Raw genomic sequence first — 20793 nt, 5'->3', positions numbered from 1 at the left:
CTCCAGATTGAATATGTTCAGTTCCCTCAGCCTCCCATTATAAACTAACTGCTCAGCCCCATGACCACCGTGGTGGCTCTTTTTTCAACAAATGTTTGATAAAATATTGATTATCCCCAAAGATTATGAATGAATTAGGAACCAAAATTATTCAGGCTCATATTAATAAGCTACTTAAAATTTTTCACATTATCTATAGCAGTGGCCAGCAGATAAAAAATTGCAGTGCATATCTAGGAAAGCAGTATTTTAAAAATAATTCAAATGAGCAAGACAGCCTGTGATCATCTTTACATTTTATTCTTTTTCTCTGAACAAATCCCATACCCCTCTCAAACTCTGCCTTAGCACCTGCTTTTCCCCTCATACCTTCCTGTACTGATATCAGTTTCAAATAAACACTATGCATATCAATATGCATTCTTCAGTGTGCTGCAGAGCTTTATTCTGTCATATTGTTGTACTAATGAAAACAACAGGGATGTCTGGAGTGGCATCAGCTGTGTAGCTGTGTTCATACATGCAGGCCTGATTACTCAGCTCAGTTGTGAAGAACCACAGCTTTCATGTGCTGTAAAGCCCCATGTGAAGCCCTGAGAACCGGCTGTGGTTCCTGCACATCCACCCTGCCACAGGTGTGCTACTATCAAAGTGTGAGCATGGTGGATGTCTTGAATACATCCACATGTGCTAAAATTACACTTATAACTTCTGGAGGAAAATTATTTTAACTTGAGAGGAACCATGATTTTTTGTCATACCCAACTTCTGTAGAACATAATGTGTGTTTATTGAACTGCACTTCCTACCAAAGTGTAAGCCATAGGCTACATCTATGAGTCTGCTGTGATTGTAAAGACAATTACTCCTACTGTGATATTTGGTAAAAGTTTGAACTTCAAGCTGTCTTGGATGGGATCAAGATGGATGAGGTCTGTACCTTCAGACTCACAAAACTGGATGTATGATACTTTCATGATTTTTTCTCACCTACTTTTTAATTTTTTTTTACATGGGATACTGCCAGACCTAGCTATCCAACATAATATAGTACAAGTTGACAAGCTACGACACTACAATACTAGCACTGCAATAGTAATTTGAACTTACAGGAGTACATCAATGATTACAGACTTTTTTATTAATAGTATATTTTTTGCAATTTATACCTTAGAAGCCTGAATCACAGCTTCCCCATTCATCAGGAAAATGATCACAATACCAAAGAATAAGGAAATTGCTGCTTTTACTAAGGATGCACAGAAATTTCAGCATAATAGATTTCGTCAGAAAACATTTACTGAAATCAGATGTGCAAACAAGAAAAGATCAGGTTTTTATTTTTTTAACGTTTTTGTTCCCATTGTATATTTAGTCTATAGATTATTCTACATCAGCCAAAGAGCCTGAGGTTTATGCAATACGATCCTTTGTATTAGGCTATTGCTATACACACTGTCAGGTCTGTGGTGCTAGTAGTCTTCCAAATAATCAAAGGTTTGTAGAATGATTTGGGTTGGAAGGTGTCTCTGGGGATTATGTGGTCTAATTTGCTGGTCAAAGTGGGTTTCTCAATGCCTTGTCCATGGCTAATCCTCTGGCATGGTTGGCGTGGTCTGGGGGTAAGGTAGTCAGCACAGCAAATCTGTTGAGAAGGTAAGAGAGTTTAGTGATACAGATACAAACGATTCACATCAGGTTGGCTCACAACCAAAGACAGTCCTCTGACAGTTTCTGTTACAAAATCTGTTTGTAAAGAAAAACTAAGTTTTCTTTAACTCCAGTAAAGAAATTTGTACACATTCAGAATGTAACTCATCTCACCTGTCTTAGACACACATCTTAAACATTTTCTGCTTTGACTTGCTTTCCCCCTGTGATAACAAACTAATTTGATTTGTGTGCCAGGAAAGGATAAGCTCAGAGGTGAAGCTACCTCTTTAGGTAGCTTAATATCTATATTCAGGTTTTCATCAAGCAGTGGCGCTTCATTATGACTAAGAAGAACAGTCCAGGAAATAAGTATGTACAGTTTCTGGAGAGGTCTCTGTTAAGTTCTATGTAACTCGCAGCAAAATTTACCAGACCAAACGCTGCAAATTTCCTTTTAACATTTCAGAAAGTACATCTTGCAACATTTATATCCAGGGACATTCTTGTGATCTACAGAGTATTCTGATTTTCCCAATGTCAGTTTTTTCATTGCAGTAGATCAACAGAAAAATGATGCTGCTATCTATTTCAACTACATTTTGATTTATTTCTGTGTGCAAAATGCCACTACATCAACAGTATGAGGAAAAAATTTAACAAATGAGAAAATTATCCAAAGATAAAATTCTCTCTTTGTATAACTGATTAACAAATATGCCATGAACCCATTGTTTTGTTTTTATTGGATTATAAAAAAGAAATCACATGTCTTTCAATATTGGAAAACATGCCATAGAAAGCAAATCAAATACATACAGCACATTCCCCAAAGGGAAATTCTTCATGAAAATATCATCAAAAGTTTGCATCAACAGATGGAACAACATGATAACATTAACACTGTCAGTATAGATAGACTATTTTCCTGACATGTTGAAAATACTAAAGTTTTTATAGGTTCATAGTAAAGGTGAAAAAAAAAAAGAGACAGTGTTATGTCCTTAAGCCTAAATATTCAGAGCATAAAGTGGTCTAAATGCTCTAACATTCAAGGTATGGAGTTCAAAAGTTCTGCTCATCTATTTATTTTTTAAAATGCCACAGCACTGAAAAATGTTCCTAAAATACTGAAATTGAATGCATTATTTATTTTCCAATCCTTACATGTAACCTAGTCATTCATCCCTTACACACTTTTCACACAATGCAGGATTGCCATGGGATTTTTTGGAAACTGAAAATATAATGAAATGTAGAAAGACATTGAACAAACTCAGAGCAGAAATTCAGAAAAAAAAGAAAAGAATCTGAGTGTCATTTTCAGCTCAAAAAACCCCTAAATTGTTGTTTGCTAGAAGCTGAAAACAAAATACCTGGGGGGAAGAAAAGGCTCCATGCTCTTATTCTATATTCTCTCTCTAGGTATTATTGATGCTTATGGATTTTCAGTTGCATGCAGCTTCAGTGATGCCCTCTATTATTTGGTTTGGCAAGGTGAGTCCTGCACTTGAGTCATGATAATCCCGTGCAGCGCTGCAGGCGTGAGGAAGAGTGGCTGGAAAGCTGCCTGGTGGAAAAAGACCTGGGGGTGCTGGTTAACAGCAGCTGAACATGAACCAGCAGCGTGCCCAGGTGACCAAGAGGACTTGTATCAGGAATAGTGTGTCCAGCAGGACCAGGGCAATGATTGTCCCTCTGTACTTGGGGCTGTTGAGGCCACACCTTGAGCTTTGTGTCCAGTTCTGGGCCTCTCAATTCAGGAAGGACATTGAGGTTCTGGAGCACATCCAGAGAAGGGCAAGGGGTGGTGAAAGGTCTAGAGAGTAAGTCTTATGAGGAGCAGCTGAGGTAGCTGGGAGTGTTTAGCCTGGAGGAGTTTCAGTTTGTCGCTCCTTATCAGAAGTTGTAGAGTTGGCCTCTACTTCCAGGCAAGTAGATTACAGGATGAGAGGAAATGGCCTCAAGCTGTACCAGGGGAGGTTCCGGTTGGACATCAGAAGGAATTTTTTCACTGAAAGCTTGGTTAAGCATTGGAACAGGCTGCCCAGGGAGGTGGTGGAATCACTGTCCCTGGAAGTGTTCAAGAAACAACTGGATGTGGCACTCAGTACTGTGGTTTAGTTGACACGGTGATGTTCAGTCAAAGATTGGACTCGGTGATCTTGGAGGTCTTTTCCAGCCTTAATGATTCTATGATTCTATATTTTATATTGCTATATTCCTATGTCCAGATATGATTCTTTCATTCTATGTTGTTGGAAATTTAGAAGGAAAGATCCATGAAGCCATACTACTACTCTGTGCTGGTTTAAAGGTAAACTTGCAGGGGAAATGGACTCAACTCAAAGGATAGATTATAAATCAGAATAACAATTTAATAAAATAATACAATAAATACGATTATACAGACAAACAGTTGATTTTAATCCACAAAATCCAAATGTATAACCCAGCACCCTGGAGCATGAATAGAGTGGTGTTCCTTGGGCACCCTGAGTCCAAAGTAAAAGGAGAGGGAAAAACCTGTTGGTGAGAGTGCTGTTGCAGTCTGGTCAAGAGTGGTGATTGCAGTCCGGTTGAAAAGTGGTGGTCTGCAGTCTTCCTCTGGATCCCACGAGTGGTTAAAAAAGTTCCAAGATTCCAAGATTATATATATCCTCCAGTTCAGGCAGGAATGCCCAGTACCTCCCTCAGGGCAGGGAGTTCCACAATGGGTGTGAGGACAGGAGCATCCTCCTATCTCACAGGCCTCTTAACACCTAGTTTGTAGCCTGAGGAGTCAGGCCTGCTCTGGGCAGAGGGTGTAAATGGTCTATTGATAACAGTTTCTGGGAAATGGCATGAAAGGCTACAGAATACACAGTTTTGGGTTACACCCATCCAGTGATGAACTGGTCCCAGCTGTTCTAACTCATCATCATGGCTGGGCTTTGCGAATGAAGATTTGGGAAGGGCTCTACCCACGTTTGTCACAAGTGCGCTGGTGGCTAAAAAGGCCAATACGAGACAGGCATGTCCGATTGCAAAAGGCACAGCAGAAAGACTCCTTAGGTGGTAAATTCTGCAAGGCATGATTCTTTCTGCATTGCCTTTTCTCCTCAAGGGTGATCCTGCGTGCTTTCTCAAAAGCATCAGCAGTGTTATAGATGGTGTGTCTGTTCTAACTAGGACATAGTCAAATTCATGTAGGTAAGTAGGTACTTCAAGAAGTTATCTAGTAGTATTGTCCAGAAGCAGAAATCTCAAACTTACCTTCAGATGGGCTAATCAGTGCTATAAATCTGAATAATTTGAAGAAGGCCCATGGTAACTTTTATCTTCAGGTTTATAAGTTTTTTTAAGTACTTTTTAGAGTACTGACCTTGCTCCTGAAAGCATGAGCTTTGTATGGATGGACTGCAGTTACATCTATATGGACCGGTACAACAAACAGTGCCAGGACTAGCCTTGTAGCACAGTCTGGACACAGGCTACAAAACAGGGCTGTTGAATGCAAACTGCCTATGGAAACTGTTCCTGGTCTGTCTTAACTCCGATCTGTTCCCAAGCATTGCTTAGGCTGTCCTGGCCAGAGGAACACTGAGACCAGTCCACAAATGTGGTGGTGCTGGTAGCAATTCCAGTGACTGTCCCCACACTCTGTTACAAGTTAGTGTAATACTACACAAATCTTTGTAGGCATCTGCACATCTGCCACATTTGGTAGGGAGTGAAGTATACAGACTTGTTCTAAGGCATTAGAACAAGGACAGTTTCAAAACCAATGGTGGCTTGAAAAATACAGATTACACATTGACTTTTTCATATACCCTGTGGGTAGGAATGATTACATGCCAAACTTTTCATTTTCCTTTTTTTTTTATGGAGAGCTTCAGTTAAGCAGTTTGTGACTATCAATTATAATAAAGACAGAAGAAGATGAGCTAGATAATTGAATATGCATTATTACAGAGATTGAACTATACCGTGGTTGTTACAGTGGGCTAATTCTGTAGGTTAAATTGCTTGATAGCACTTTACAACTAATGATTAATGATAGTAGCCTTTTACTGGATTTCATTTATGGAAGCATTAGGGGCTGTTATATGTTAGTGATACTCAAACTTGTTCCTGCAATGCAGTGGCTGAGAATTCTTACAGGAAATATCTCTATAATTTCCTTTGTTCAATGGTACTAGTGTACAGTAATTGTCCTATGAGTGGTACAACATATTCTGCAATCCTTAATTTGCCATTTTGCTCTCAGACAAATTGATTACAAGTTATAATTTATTTAACTACATGTATTTTTATGCATTAGTGACTTTTTTTGGTAATTTAGCAAGCAATTAATAGTTTCTGGTTTGTTCCTTACCTGCAAGAGAGAATGCCAGCAACGGGGCAGATGAACTACCATAGGTAGGTTCACATAGTATGGCTAGAAAATAAGGATCAACAGACTGTGGTTGTTTCTTGCTTACTAGAAAAAGACATAGTTATCTTGGCATCAGCAAGGTTCCCTATTTACCCATCGTATGTGATTAAATAGAATCTGCTTGCAGATATGAACAACATTCCAGTCCAGAGGCATTCCCCACTCAATGAGCAGAACCAGCTGTCATGTCAGGTACAAAGCTGTACAGGTGGATGTTATAATATAGTGCTCAGGGTGAGCCTGTACTGCAGCCAGCACTTAGGATGTAGCTAGTACAGTCATATCTGAACTAGTTTTACTCTGCTGAGCACTGGTAGTAGTTGCAATAAAAATCATGTGAGTTTTAAGATAGCTTAGAAACCGGAGTTGATACTCAGGGTCCCCTGTGGCATACTGTTTTGTTATTCTCGGTTAGTCTAGTTTGGGTATGTCTACTACAGTAACCACGGTCTTCTGCAGGTAAAGTTACTTAAGGTATGGGTATTTCTCTCAAAGGTTAATATTTCTGGGTATGTGGAGGAAGACAAGTTGCCTAAAATGTTATGTTTTATCATGGGATCTGAGTACAGCAAAGGTGCTACTCTAATGCAGCTGGCAATTTTTGAATTGTCATCATAACATATTTGTTATTAACAGCTGCAAAGTACTTGCTAAACCTAAGTCTGTAAGTCTGTAAATACTCTCCATCCAGTTTCCTAAGAGCTGACTCTACATTTTCCCTAATATCCAGTTGTATAGCCCTACAGGATGTTTGCTGAGCAGTAGCAAAAATCTTAAGTACATTCACGTTTTGCATAATAAATTTGCCTATTCACTGCAGAATACTAATAGTCTGGTTGTGCATCTTAGTTTTTTCTAGAAGAGGAAGCAATGAACTGAAAGTCTGGTAATCAACAAGGAACTGAAGCTTGTAGTTCTGCATTCATCTGCTGCCAGTGGCACAGTGATTATGATTAGAGTAGGATATCTCTGCTGCAGTAGCAACCACAGCCTGAACTCAAGACTAGAGTGTTCTCAGCTAGTATAAAGTATGATGCTCTCAGCTACTAAATATCATATTATATCTCATTGACCAGAGCTACATTTGAAGTGATTTGTTCTGCTTTGGTAAAAAACGGGTATTAAAGTCATAATTAGATAGTGAACTACTGTTAATAACTATCTCCAGTTTTCTCGCTCCTTGGCATTGCTGTCACCTCTGCTTATGAACCATGTTGCCTGGAGAGCTATGAGGATAACTCCTCTTTCCATGCGGAAATCACCATCCCTGACTGTGCAGCAAACCTACAGTCTATTTTCAGTCAAGCATTTTTCCCAATACAACTCTGACCTGACCTTGAGCAAATCCAGGTATTTAGTCTATATAATGAGTTGGGAAACATACCTTCCAATGTCTTTAGCTGTTTGAAATGCAGCAACTATGTTAGACAAAGAGAGACAAATACTATTTCTGAAATCCTAAATAAACTGGAGACTACTGAAAGTTGCCATCAATTCCCACACAGTTAAGAGCACAATCGGTGACTATCATTTATTGCTCAACATCAATAATGTACTTGGCTCTGTAAGGTAAAAAAGCTCTTGGAAAATTTCAGACTTCATTGACTTCAGTGGATATTGGTTTTTGATAGTGAGGACTGGATATGTACCCCGGGGAGGGAAGTTCAGAAACATAAACAGCTGTAATGCTTTCAGTTTTAATACAAAATACCGGAATTTTAAATGAAGAATGAAAGGTCTAGAAACAAGACAAGGATTGTATGATCAGTACAGTAAGACACAAAAATATGAAAAGAAACAGAAAAAAATTTCATCGTCTGATGGAGAAGATCAAATGTATAAGAATAGAGAAGGTGGTTCTTAGTACAAAAGACTATCATGGTTATTAAGAAACTACTACCATTAGTAATCACATCAAATGAAGGAACACAAAAGTAACATGTGGTTCCAGATCTTCTACTCTATTATTCATACATAATTTAAAAAATTTTGTGGCTTCTTATGACTCACAAACACTGATTTGTACATTTGGAACACAAGAAATGATACCTGAACAATATTTATTCTAGTCTAGCCAAGTCTCAGTGACAGACAGACATAAATATGTGATAAGCCATAATGCCAGATGATTATTCTAGGAAAATTTAATGCAAGTATTAAACACAAATGTTTATACAAAATGATTTTTACAGTAACTTTCACAACATGTAGTAATCATTTGAAGTATGTGCACTTCATTAGCAAGTCTATTTGAAATGTAATTAGAGTGGTTTCTTCTTCATCTTTGATCCCATCTCCATGTACTTTTTCGGATTTTTAATGAAAGTTTATTTGTTTGACTGAGCTTTGGTTCACATCGGTTTTTCCAACTTCATTATTATTATTATTATTATTTAGAGCATGTTTTCTTAAGGTGCTAAGTATTGTAGTTACAAAACATTATGCAAATCTAAAGACATATGTAATTATTATTACAAAAGCCTTTTTTCCTTCAGACTACTGCTTTTTTTTTGTTTGTTTATTTTTTGTTTTGGTTTGTTTTTTTTAAGGACAATCTTCAAACCTGTTTAAATTGAACATTTAAAGCTGACCTACAGTAAAATGGGAATCAGTATTATCATCAGTGTTGCATATATCTTCTCAAGAATTCTGTTACACTGAAAGGTGTGTAAAAGTTTTAAGTACAGAAACAAATATATGCTTATTATATATGTTAATACAGTCAATGAAGGGCAGTAATGCTGATTTTCCAGTAAGCCTTCTTTAGCTCTGCACCTTTAAAGCACTGATCTCCTGCTTGTTGCATTGTCATTTATAACTTTACAAATTAAACACAACTTGGAGAGCTTCACACCTGAATTTAAGTTACAGGTTGTGGGAGACCAAGAGAAGTTTGACTTTGAAATGTGGAAAAAAGAAATAAATGTCTGCAAGGAGATCCGTGGAACTCCTGAAAACAACACCTTTAGCACATTTAAGTGACTGCTTGGACTGTTGTGACTCTGTACCCAAGTTTATATTTTAAGCACATTGTATTTCTACCCCCAGTTTTACCCTATTTTACAATTCTCATAAAAATCCCCTTTGTTCTGTATTCCCTGTTATTCACCTTTTCCCTGATTGGCTGTTTAGTGCTGCATTGCAGCATTTCCTTTCCATTTATGGTTATGTCCAACCCCTACTTACTTACTTTATATGTCTTCTATCAGCATTCTCCTCCCTAGCTCCACCTACCCTTCCAGCACCTTCCATTGTTTCATTATATAAGCCGGCGCTGCCTTTCAATAAAGGTCCATTTCACCCTCTAACTCCAGAGTGGTCGAACCCTTTATTCCCCCAGGCTGTGTCAATAGATCTTTTTGCACATGTGTAAATGAAGTTTGAAGCAGTGAGCACTGCCAGAAAAATTTATGTAATATGAATTCCTGCTAGGAAACTCTGACAATATGTCAGGTAGATGTGCAAAAGAAAGAGGTGAACATTTCTCACTAACTGCTGCTGAGTTCTGTGCAGAAGGAGTGAGGCAGCTTATAGGCTTAGGGAGACCTTGCCCCAGGATTGGAATCAGCAGCTGACAGGTACGCGAGAGAAGTGATGGCTGAAAATTCAGCTCTAAGCTATTTGCTCTGCGTGACCAGGTCTGCTCCACAGGTGAGCTCTGCCTTCCAGCTACAGCTGGACCAACATGAAAAGTTTTTAGCATTGTGTCCATAACATTGTAGAGCCAGAACAGGAATCAGGACCATGTTAGGTACAAGCTGATAACAAAAGGACTGCCCTCCTCAGTCTGAGCCTTGAGAGATGCAGGAAGCCAGTGCTAGAATGAGAGACAACAGTAAGAACATGGTGTAGAGAATAAGAAGAGTTAGTCAAAACACACCTTGCAAACAATTTTAATGACGTTGATGATAAAAAAAGTGCTTTCAGGAAGGATTTGAAGAAGGAACAACAGTCATGTGGAAGGCGATGGCTCTCTTGAACTTTGTCCTGCTACCTCACTCCAATTTTTATTGCAGATCTCCATAGGCACATATATTTCCCTACTGGGGGCAAGTCATCTGCAATTCCAAGCAGAAACAGTCTGTGATTATTGACTATTTTAGAAACTGGAGATGTGTTTCCTGTTGCATCTGCTAAGTTTTCAAAGGAACAGCCATCCCCAAGGTAAGAGGGCAATTGCTGCACAGTACAAAATAAACAGAAACCATTTAAATTGAAAGAACGCTGTTGCTTATGGTAGCCTTGAAACACAACCTATGTCTCAACAGCAGAGAGTTTTATAACATCCTTGATACAAGAAAGGTCTTGATGTCTATATTTATAGATTTGAGTACAATAGGTTCAGAATCTTAACCAATACTTTGCACGTCGGTATGAAAGCAAGAATTTGTACCTGCAACCCAAACACAAAAACACTGCAAAGCTTTGTCTTGGCTGCTGCACAAAGATGATCTTGACTGCTGAAACTGAAGAGACAACACAGTACAAGCTGAAAATACTCTTTTGTAAGCTTTAATCTTAGTGTCAGGTATTGCTCAGCTACTAAAATGTACCCTTTCATGCTTTTTCCTCTCCAAAATCTCGAATAAACTTTTTCTTTCTTTTTCCCAATAGCCCAAAGGCCAGAACCCTTGTTTGTACAAACATTCTGGTGCCTGAGGAAGTTTGAAGCTGTGTTATAACTCTGTATTATGGCTTAGGACAGCCTCACTAAGTTTTATGTGAATTTACAGAAATGGATGTTCTCCCAGGGGGAATGTTTTACATGCCATGAATTAGAAAACGTTCCCTGGAGTCAAGCTCTGCTTTTGCGTTCTTTGCCCTAGGCAGAGTTTTTACTATTAAACACTCCCTCTTTTACTGCAACTTACATATTTTGTAAACTATTGAAACAAACACTCAACAGGAATTCTGTGTGCAGAAAGGAACCCTCTGGCACAACTTCAGTGAATCTTCTATGTCAATCTTGACATAGAAATGTCAGTTTTAATGTCTGTTTAAAGGTAAAGCTACTGCCTCTGACTGATGAAATAACTGAGCCAAAACTTACTGGAAGGTGGGAGTCATGTTGGTGAAGTTTTGCCATCTAGTTTCTCTGTTTTTCATGTGACTTCCTAAGCATCCTAGGCCATGCTCAAAGACATAGTCTTCAGATTGATGAACTTTGATTTTTGATGATTTTTTTAAAAAAATCAGGATCTTTGGATGTTGAAATAAAAAAATTGAATAAATTAATTGTTTTTGAAATTTTGCCTCATATTTGGGTAACAGCATTAATCGAGATACTTAAAATTGACTCTAAGTCAATCCTTTTTGGGGAAGACAATTTAGCTGCTGAGTCTGTACATGAATGGAACTACCAGCCCTGTCCTTTCTGCTGGTTAAGACCAATGTTAAAGATATAAATTTTGCTGCTCTATTATCTTGGTAGTAAAAACTCAGAGTAGTTGCTGGCAGTCTGGACTGGATATTACCTTCTTTCCTGTTAAGCACCTGATCAAAGTTCTGGTTAACTGAGAAACTATTCTCACAGATGGAGAAAAATGTTCTCTTTCATAAGGAAAGGGTATTATACAGATAAAATGAAGAACACTGAGATTTCTATTTCTGTCCACTGAGTAGAGGAAAAGGCTAAACAACTCCATAGATTATATACATACATTTTCAGACACTGATGCTGAGGGAGATTAATTTATTCTAAGTGGAAAATAGTTCTGGTTACCAGTTTCAGAGGAAGCTCATACTTTCCACAATTATATATTCTGCACAGCATGAATAGGAACTATAAAGACTAATAAAATCCTATTCAGAATGGAACTTCCTGCCCACAATGCTTTGACATGAATTAACTCTGTCAAAGTACCAAAAGAATATTTTCTGTTTTGAAAATTTGCTCTGACTCTTCACTGGGATTTTGCAACTGAACTCTGACAGTTTGCAATCTATAGGTTTTACATGAAGTACTTGATTAATTAGGAAGTTTTTCTATTAGCATTTAGTAAAAATGATTATTCATTGATTTTACTGGCATTTTCCTTTGATGACTCTGTAGTATTAAAAAGGTAAAATATTTTTCCAACAGAGTGCTGAAAAAACTGAAGCCATTTGTGTTGTCCTTTTTTTCCAACTGATTATTTATAGTTAAATTTCATGAGAACCATGAGGAAATATGATACACATTTAAACAGGGTTTTTCAAATTAAACCATATGAAGGCTAAATCACATCTGGCAGAGACAATCTCCTTTTGCCACAGGGCTTTCAGAGGTTTGGTAAACTGTAATGGATCATTATATATTGCATAGTATTGAATATATCTCACATACATTGTAGTGCTTCCATTTCTTCTGTGAGTTACAGCATATCCCAGAGGACAAGGCTGGATGATAGTGAGTTAACATATTCTATACAAAATGTGCAGGTGGGCTTTGAGGGAGAGAGCCAGCTGCCTGAAGTCCTATGGCTCTTGTATGGCAGCACAATGCTGCAATGAAAAAGTGCACTATGGAAAGTGTTCAGGTTGGCTCAGGAAGCAGATGCAAACTTTCTAATGCTCATTGGCCTTCCTCTGGGTGACTGTGCTTTGGTGCATATGCAAACTGGCTGAGTAAAATAGAAAAAAAAAATCCAGACTTCCATTGTTTGTACAACTACGCTAATTTTTGGTAAAGAAGAATACCTGAGACTTCAGTACACTGGTTATGAATTAAACATATGAGCTTTTTCCTAGCAGTTAGTGAGAACAAATGTAGTCTCTGATTATTTATACTTCTTGCTGCTCGGATTTTTCATTTACCCAGGAGTTACTTTTTCTTCAGTTTTATTTTTCTGGAGGCAACAGTGAATGCAATATAAGCGCCTTCTACTTAATGATTTCGATGTACTATGTGGTTTATTATTGCCTAACATCATCTTTATAATAACAAATACATACACATTAAACTGCTGGGGACAAATTTGTGACAGAACACGTGAATTTATTCTGTCAGTTTTCTCCTTTTCTGTGTCTGTTTGTCTTTCACTCCCACGCTGTGGTGTGGGTTAGTGGGAAAAAGTACCTCACTAGGTCCTTCAAGTGAATGAAAGACATTCTCTGTTCTTGGAAAACTTGTCATAAAACTACAGTCAATGTTTTTTCATTTTTTTCTTTGTCAACACAGAGAAACCACATCTTTCACTTATTTCGTGCTATAGCCCCTTGTCTCCATGTTGTGCTCAAAAATATTTTGGCTTAAAAAGATGTGCTTATTCAAGGAAGACCAAATTTCAGAGAGTCCTTAACCAGCCTATAGTAAACCCAAGCAACCACACTTCTAGTTCAAGGCATCTTTTCAGATGTGGTAGAAATAAACCCTTTAAATAAGCAAAATGACGCAAAATATACCTTCCCTATAGTGAGATATTTTAGGCATCAATGATATTTTCACTTGAGTTCATGACCTCTTGATTCCCTAAAGCAATTAGAAAGAGCTGTGTGGATGAAAATTTGACAGAAACATCTTCACATCTGTGTAGTTAGTGCATGGGACAAAATTTCCAGTGGCACAGACTGGCACAAGTCCAGCACTTGTATGGAATTGCACCAAAGTTGAGAGTCAGAGCCTAGGCTGAGAGTCAGAGCCCTTTTATTTTCCTTATTTTGTGCATAACATGCTTTTCTTAGAAAACTCATAGCATCCTGTTTACCAGTGGGGTGGCAGCTAGGACTAACATTTTCTGCAGTCTAAAAAGGGATAAAAACCATCTGCACTGACTGCTTGGTAGCTGTGCTTTTTATCTGGAATTTCTTTCTGTTAAGTTATACTTCAAAAAATCTTGAAATGTTTACCCATATAAGTGACAGTTTTTCTGCAACATTTCAGTTTCAGAGCAAAAGCCAAGTTTTAGCTCAAAAATGGAACAAAACATCATCCCTTACAAAAAAACCCAACAAAACAAAACAAACCCCAAATCAAACCAAAAAATGTTTCCCTTCCATAACGGAGATAAAAAGTGAATTAAGAGACTGACAACTTGTAAATCTGATTTTGAGCTGATGCAGTCTTAAATGGCTGAGTTATTGACCTCTGAAAAATGGACCTTGTAATGGAAATACTGACAGACTATAAACTACAGCTATGCTACTGGGAAGGGGGCAAGGGGGGGGGGAAGGAGAATACTGTAATCACTAGTGTATAAATATTGTTCTATGATTACCTTCACAGATGAAATCCAACAAGTCAAATACAAACCTGTCATTTCAAAATCCTAAAGCTCCAACCAAGCTGGTGGAAGCCATGAGGTGCCTTTTTGTTCTTCTCCTCTTTCTTGTCACACCCTTGTGTCTTTCCTTAAATTCTTAAATGGAGTGTGAAAGGCTGCCAATTTCTAAAGCAACTACGGTTCTTAAAAATTTATATTTCCCCCTCCTGAATTGGATGGCAATGAGTACAGGTGAAGAGTGGAAAAAGGCAAAAGTGCAACACCTGGGAAGAAAAAACCTAATAGGAAGGAATGAGCAAAAGAACTAATTGAAAGATTAGAAGAAAAAGGCAAGGAGAAAGCTTGTGGAGAAAACAATGGAATGATGAAGTTCAGATCAGTGCAGTGATGGGGGTGAGTTACAGGGATTTGGTTTCATTGACAGAATAGAAGAGGAAACAGAGTTGCAAGTGACAGAAGTGAACAGTTATTTCCCAACAAGTTCTGTGAATAAACAAAGGCACTAAAATGGACAGATCCTTTCTACACAGAACTGCTATCGTAAGGAAAATTTGGCTTCCTAAGATTGAGGAAAATATTGCTTTTCCCTTGAAATCCATAATCCAAATTTACCCGAGCAGAGGAAAAAGCTTCTATGCTTTGTGAATGCTAAGATTGGCAAGATTATGCATCCACAACATAAAGTGGCTAATTAATATGAACAGGATGTGTTTTAAAATTAGTCATACAAACCCAGTACAGAGTAATGAAAAGTTGTTAGATTGACAATTTTTTTTCAGAATGAAAAGATATTTTCTAAATAATTGTTCATTATTTAGTGAAGGACCTTGATCCTAGATTTGGGAATAACTGCAAAATCATCCAAGCTCTCAGTTAAAAAACATGTTATTTGACTTGTAATAGATTTTTTTTTTGTGCCAAGTAAATCCATTTTTAAGTAATATAGTAATTATTTTAGTCCCTTGATTTCCTATGCAGTTAAAACCTGCAGAGTTTCTTAATGTATCAACATAGAATGTCTCAACAATCATGTGGAACACTTCACAGGTGCTCGGGCTTACACCAAATGACCATCAGAAAGTCAGGACACATTACCTAAGGTGGGATGGCAATTAAAAGACCTCAAAGAGAATTTGAGTTGGATGAAACTAATAGCCTTGTGTTAGGTTTCTCCTCTTTGGCAAAGTTTCTGCAGAACACTCAGGTCAATAAGAATCTAATACAAATGAGTGCACTATAAATGCCTGCGCTTTCCCAAAATGTCTTTCTATTGAGTGGATTTTTGTTTTGTTTTGTAAAGCCAAAGATTGTATTGTATATGGCATAATGTCAAAGTTGAAATACTATTAATAAACCTTGGAAAGTGAGCCATTACGTTAGACTTGACAACATGAATGAGTGTCATAGACCTTTTCCTGAGAGATATAAAATGTGTTATTTCTTACTTTAGATTCCTCTCTCACAAATGTAATACATAGTTGGAAGGCTGGTGAATCCCAAAGGATGATATAATTTAAAGGGACAAGTATCTTACATTTTAAAAGCAGAATAGTGTCTCTCGACTATTAAAGAATGAATGTTTATATGTTAGCCTAAATGTTAGAAATTAAAATGGGCTCCTTGTCTGTGTTCAGTACAGCACCGTCAGTGTGCTACCAGTGCCAAGTCACGAAATCCAAAACACTGGAAATCTGAATTCTTCATTGTGAAACCAGATATTAAATCACAAATTTGCTTCATAAATATGCATCTACAGTTTTGGATTAGTTCTAGTGGAATGGGACATAAGGGTCCCCATCTAATCTTTGTGTTAGCTCTGTGGAAGACAGCCTGGGGGGCTTGGTGGAGGACAGCTCAATATGAGTGAGAAATGTGCTGCGGCAGCAAGGAAAGCCAACAGGATGCTGGGCTGCAGCAACAGGGACATCACCAGCAGAAATAAGAAAGTCATTATCCCACTCTGCTCAGAGCTTGTCAGACCACGACTGGAATATTGTGTTCAGGTTTGGTCTCCACTGTACAAAATAGGTGTGAAGAGTGTTCAGAGAAGGTGCACAGAGATGTTCAAAGGACTCGGGAGTCTGACACAAGAGGAAAGGCAGCAACAACTGGGTTAGTCTTTAGAAAAGAAGGCTTAGGGGAGACCTTATCCCCTTATCTCTTAGGGGAGACCTTCCAGAGTTTAAAGGGTGGCTATAAAGAATATGGACACTCCCTTTTTACAAGAAATCACATGGAAAAGATGAGGGTTAGGATTAAAAATTACTTCTGGGGAGATTCCAATTGGTCACAAGAAGAAAATTTTTCACAATTAAAACAATCAACCACTGGAAAAAACTGCCCAGGAAAGTCGTGTGTTCCCCAACACTGGGCACTGTTAGTATTCAGCTTGAAAGAATTCTGGGCCGTCTTGTCTTGACCATGCTTTCTCCAAGAAAGGCTGGATCAGGTGATCCTTAATGTGCCTTCCAACCTGATATGCTATGATTCTAGTGTATAACTAACACGTTTTGACCTTGAAAGTTGTTGCAAAGAAAACTGTCCTCTGTCTGACAGCTCTTCCCACCATTCGCAAAGAATCTCGACATCCAATTAGCCAGCCTTAGAAAAGACAGACGTTAAAAAATGTTCAGCATCTGTTTATTTTATTACTTTGTAGGAGGGGTTCTCTCTTTTGAACTTCTTTCTGTTGTTTGGATATTCATTTCAGAAAGCTCACTTAGCCTGAAAAATCAACAAGGTTTATATTAGGATAGAGAAGAGAGAAAAATTATCATTAAAGCACAATTTATTTTGAAAAAGAGGTGATTTAAATTACATTTATTCTTTCCCAGTGGCTAAAGCTTTGATGAAATTCTGGCAGAAAAACAGCAAAATAATAAAGACACAATTTTATTCAACATTCAAAAATACTAAATTACATTTCGTATCTTGATAGCTCCACTTTTTTATTACTTTAATGTCATTTCATGTTGCATCAGCGGTATGCAGGACATAACAATAGTGAGAAGGTGATGAAAAAATAGTGAAAATGATGCACTGGATGAAAGAAATTGAATAATACATTTGTTGTTCAGTAGGAAGGGTACAGGGTAAAATAAACACATCAGGAAGGTAGTGAGAGTTAAAATTTTCTAAATGCATTTGAAATAAGGAGAAAATTTAAATGATAAGCACGGTTAGGTGACATGAAAACCTATTTAGAGTACATAGTGTTAAATAAAGAGAAATAAAATTTCTGTTCTCTGAAAATACAGTATTTAGAAGATGTGTAGATATGGCATTTAGGGACATGGTTTAGTGGTGGACTTTGCAGTGTCAGGTCAATGATTGGACTCAAGGATCTTAAGGGTCTTTTCCAACCTAAATGATTTTATGATTGCGGAACAATAGGAGTAGTCTTGGAGAGACAGAGCGATGAAAGCCTGAGACACACACTGTGTCTGTTTCACTGGGTTTCCTTCAGATTAACTCCTCTCTTTTTCTCTGCACCAAATGCTCACTCATGGCTGGAGTAGGCTTGTTCTGGTCCTCAGTTTCTGGCCTGGTTTAATCTGAAAGGAATCTGGTTTATATGCTTTGAGACCTTTCTGAGTACACATGGAGGACTGAGAGGTTTACTTTAAAAATGCATTCCCCATCTGAACAAAATGCTGCTGTCGATGCCACCTATGTGATGACAGCACAGTGTGAGTACTGCACTCCTCTGCCCTTGACCTCGCATGCAGCAGGCTCCAGAGAGCAGGAACAGTCACTGTGACTGAGAGGGAAGCTTCTCATACTGTTTATGGGGACTGCTGGTGTGGATGAGGGCCAAGATGGACACAGCTGACAGTAGACTTGCAATAGCTCCAGCTGAGGTTTTAAAGTCCTGGAGGCATCACCAGCTGGTCAAAAGAGGTGATTGTCCTGCTCTACTCTGTACTTGTGCGGCCTCACCTTGAATATTGTGTGCAGTTTTGGTCACTACAATATAAAAAGGGCATCAAGCTACTAGAGAGTGTCCAAAGGAAGGCAACGAAGACGGTGAAGGGCCTTGAGGGGAAGCCACGTGAGGAGCAGCTGAGGTCACTTGGTTTGTTCAGCTTGGAGAAGAGGAGACTGAGAGGAGATCTTACTGCAGTTACAACTTCCTTGTGAGGGGAAGAGGAGGGGAAGACACTGATCTCTTGCCTGTGGTGACCAGTGACAGGACCCAAGGGAATGGCATGAAGTTGTGTCAGGGGAAGTTGGATACTAGAAAAAGGTTCTGGAACAGGGTTCCCAGGAAGTGGTCACAGCACCAAGCCTGACAGAGTTCAAAAAGCATTTGGACAAGACTCTCAGGCACATGGTGTGACTCTTGAGGATGGCCCTGTGCAGGGCTAAGAGTTGGACTAGATGATCCTTTGTGGGTCCCTTCCAACTCAGCATATTCTGTGATTCTGTGATTCTGTAAAGTCTCTTATTCTGTTCAAAGCTGCTGCTTCTGCAACTGTGTGTTTTGGAGGCTTCAATAAGTGGTTCTCTGAATAGTGCAGATGGAAAACTGAGATTGAAGTAGAGCCAGTTTTCATCACAGGACTAGAGTTTGTCAAGTGAAAATGCATGCAAGATTTGCTGCTGGCAATCCACAAAACTGTGAAAAAACCCCACCTCTAGCTCATCCATGGTTTTATTTCTCTGTGCTTGTTTTGATTTTATAAAGACCTCCAAAAGGACCCATACCTTGATACTTCTAAAGAAAGTATAGCTACGGAAAGTGAAGGAATTTCAGGTAACCCATCACAAAACTCATTCCCTTCCTTTCCCCACCCCAACAGTAATTCTTTACTACATGATTACAGTTCTCTCTAGTGTCTTCAAAATCTTCCTCAGTAAAAAAGTCTGGTGAAAAAATGGATTTTGCAACATGCCCTGAAGATTATTTCATTCACAGTACTTGATTTCATAGACAGGAGCAAATTCTAAGGTAGCGGCATTCCTGCGAGAAAGCTTCTGCCATACACAGCAGAGCTGTTGCATGAGTACTTTTGCTGATGTATGTTTTCATATGCCTCAATTTATCAAATATCCAGCAGGAAGTTTTCATCGGAAAGCAAAATTTGTCCATATTGCATATAAAGGATTGCCTGTCACTGAATTCATTATTCTCCAAGCTTACCTTCTGGCTCCTAATCATCATCCCACCTAGGATGTGGTTATGCATCATTTGGCTTTAATGTCCGCTGTGAAAAAGCATTTTCAACTCTTAACAGTGAAAAAAATGCATGAAAATTTAAAACCCATGTTGAACGATAAGAAGTAATTTCCTAATGGTGATGACTGTATCTGAACCTGGAAAATATAATTTCTTCTACTTCCAAAATGAATCTGATAAAAAGTTTACATTTTCACCTAGTATTATTTTCAACCTACAATAGATTAGACCTAGTTACCAAAAAGGTACTTCTTCATGTGCATCCGTTGTGAGATGAAACAGAACTAATCAATGGAGTATAATAACAGTAGAGACAGATTTATCAGTTAACTTAGCTGGAATGACTTGTGGTTAGGACAGAAAAGTTTAAAAAGAAAAGAAGTGTATTATTTCTATGTTTTGAACTAGATTAGAGATGAAAATGCTTCTGCCACTATATTGACCTGTGAAGTGAGGCATCCAATTCATTGTGTGCATATTTATATTTTGATTCCTTATAACTATATAACTAGGGCTTACTGGCTCCTACTGGAGCCAGCTGCAAGAGTATTCTCCCTGGAGAACTCCTTGGGCCTTACATCTCTTTGTATTGTCTGGTACATGATTTCCCTCTTATGAAAACCATTAGAATCTTTTAATTGTCATTAATGAGTTATATCAGCTCCTTAAATCAGGGTGACTGTAATAGCCTACTTTCAGCCTCAAAGTGAATTCTGCACATATAAAGCTGCAGATCATTGCGTAGTCACTCTCAGATCATATTGCATCTTTGGCAGGATAAGGAAATTTTCTGAATGTGACTGCTTCGAGGCTTACAATTCAGGGTTGGAGAGGAATCACGAGTTAAATCTCTTCTTGTGAACTACAGTAGTGCTAGAGGATGCTTTCTGGATCTGTGAGCAGAAGTGCCATGGCCAGACCATAAATTAGTAGACTGTTCTGGGTCCCAAGACATGGTGACTGCTTGCAAATTACTGTTAGAAATGGTCTTAGGTCTATGACAGTTCCAAAATTGTACCTGGTGTAGTTTTAGAGACTACCCATATCAAAACATTGCAGGAGGTGCAGTGTAAAAAGGCAGCGTCCACATTGCAGCTCTCACACCTCTGCCCAGACTGTTTAATTTCTTAACAGAGATGCACTCAAAGACCTTTAGGACTTATCTGTACAGGCAGCTGTATGCAAAATATCTGCCTCCATTTTAGGGTCCAAAAAGCTCTCATGGAAAGCAGGATGCTGCATTAACATGACACTGTGCCACTGCCTTCAGCAGCCTGGATGCAGTATTGAACTGACGCAGCCACACTGCTTCCCAACCTGGATCATTTTTGCCTAGCATGGAGCTC

General features: G+C 38.4%; 1 long non-coding RNA gene across 1 annotated transcript in view; it reads left to right on the top strand.

Moving 5' to 3' along the window:
• LOC108502175 overlaps nt 1-20793 on the top strand; it is a 61613-nt gene that overhangs the window by 886 nt on the left and 39934 nt on the right. The gene's annotated exons all lie outside the window — the stretch shown is intronic.

This window comes from Lepidothrix coronata, unplaced genomic scaffold (assembly GCF_001604755.1).
Source record: "Lepidothrix coronata isolate B3197 unplaced genomic scaffold, Lepidothrix_coronata-1.0 Scaffold113, whole genome shotgun sequence".
NCBI classification, from domain to species: domain Eukaryota; kingdom Metazoa; phylum Chordata; class Aves; order Passeriformes; family Pipridae; genus Lepidothrix; species Lepidothrix coronata.
Note: the sequence above shows the minus strand (reverse complement) of the source record. Positions and strands in the feature narration are given on the sequence as shown.